Source organism: Lolium perenne, chromosome 2 (assembly GCF_019359855.2).
Source record: "Lolium perenne isolate Kyuss_39 chromosome 2, Kyuss_2.0, whole genome shotgun sequence".
NCBI lineage: Eukaryota > Viridiplantae > Streptophyta > Magnoliopsida > Poales > Poaceae > Lolium > Lolium perenne.
Window position 1 is genome coordinate 243,555,055 of NC_067245.2, and position 1,824 is coordinate 243,556,878.

Here is a 1,824-nt window from a genome sequence, read left to right on the forward strand (position 1 = left end):
GTGTACCACATGATCTCGAACTTAGGAAGTTGATTCTTCAAGAGGCTCATGATTCGCCATACTCTATTCACCCTGGTAACACCAAAATGTATATGGATGTGAAGGGAAGATTTTGGTGGAGCAACATCAAGAGAGACATCGCTGAGTACATCGCTCTATGCGACATATGCAGTAGGGTCAAGGCAGAACACTAGAAGCCAGCTGGACTGCTGCAACCATTACCTGTACCAGACTGGAAGTGGGACAATGTTGGCATGGATTTCATCACAGGATTGCCAAAGACTAGGTCTGGATATGACTCTATTTGGGTCGTGGTTGATCGTTTGACCAAAGTGGCTCATTTCATTCCCGTGAAGACCACTTATACAAGCGCCAAGCTAGCCAAGATCTACATGAACCGGATTGTTTGTTTACATGGAGTGCCCAAGAGCATTGTGTCTGATAGAGGGACTCAATTCACTTCTCACTTTTGGCGCCAGTTACATGAATCGTTGGGAACTAGATTAGAGTTCAGCACAACGTTTCACCCACAGACTGATGGACAAACTGAAAGGGTAAATCAAATCTTAGAAGATATGTTGAGAGCTTGTGCATTGGACTATGGCTCTAGTTGGGATGAGAATTTACCATATGCAGAATTCTCATATAACAACATTATCAAGTTAGCATAGAGATGGCCCCATTTGAGGCACTTTATGAGAGAAAGTGTACTACACCATTACTATGGAATGGGGTAGGAGAAAGAAGTCTGTTTGGGCCAGACATAATCAAAGATGCCGAAGAGAAGGTTAGATTGATCAAAGATAGACTGAAGATAGCCCAATCTAGACAGAAGAGCTACGCTGATTCAAAGCGTAGAGAAGTGACCTATGAAGTAGGAGACCGAGCATATCTCCGAGTCTCACCACTACGTGGCGTGAAAAGATTTGAGGTCAAAGGAAAGCTAGCACCTCGCTTTGTAGGTCCATTCAAGATCCTAGATCGTAAAGGAGAAGTAGCATATCAGTTGGAATTGCCAGAATCTCTTTCTACAGTTCATGATGTGTTCCATGTGAGCCAGCTGAAAAAGTGTCAACCAGATATGGCTGAAAAATCACAGAGAGACACCGTGCCGTTAGAGGAAGTTCAGTTGGAAAGCGACCTCACATATGAAGAGAAACCGATCAAGATACTTGAGACAGCAGAAAGAGTTACTCGTACCAAGACGATCAAGTTTTGTAAGGTTCGGTGGAATCACCACACTGAGGAAGAAGCAACTTGGGAACGAGAAGATGATTTTCGAGAAGACCACCCACACCTATTTGCTAGCCACTCCGAATCTCGAGGGCGAGATTCATCTTAAGGGGGTTAGATTTGTAACATCCCAAATTTTCAAATATTAAAATACATGCATTGCATTCATAAGCATCATGGCATATTTGCATTCCTAGGAAAAAAAATTGAATGTTATACAAAAAAAAAACAAAGTAATGCAAATGGAACTATATAGGCATGTATGCCAAAATTCGATTTTGTCAAAATTATTTTGAACTAAAAGTGGTTCCTTAATGTTGTACATTTAACAAGGAATCCACAAATATTTTATTTTAATTTTTTCTGAGTTTGTTTGAGTCAGTTTTGAATCAAAATAGCTTCAAGTAATAAGAAGAAGAAAAAAGGGAAAGGAAATTCGTTTTAAAAAAAAAGAATATGGCCAACGTGAATGAATCGACCTGCCCAGGCCAAACCTGACCAGCTGCCTATTCTTTCTCTCTCTCTCTCTCTCTCTCTCCACCTACTGACGAGTGGGTCCCAGCCACGTCAGCGTCTTCAAGCTCAGCAACG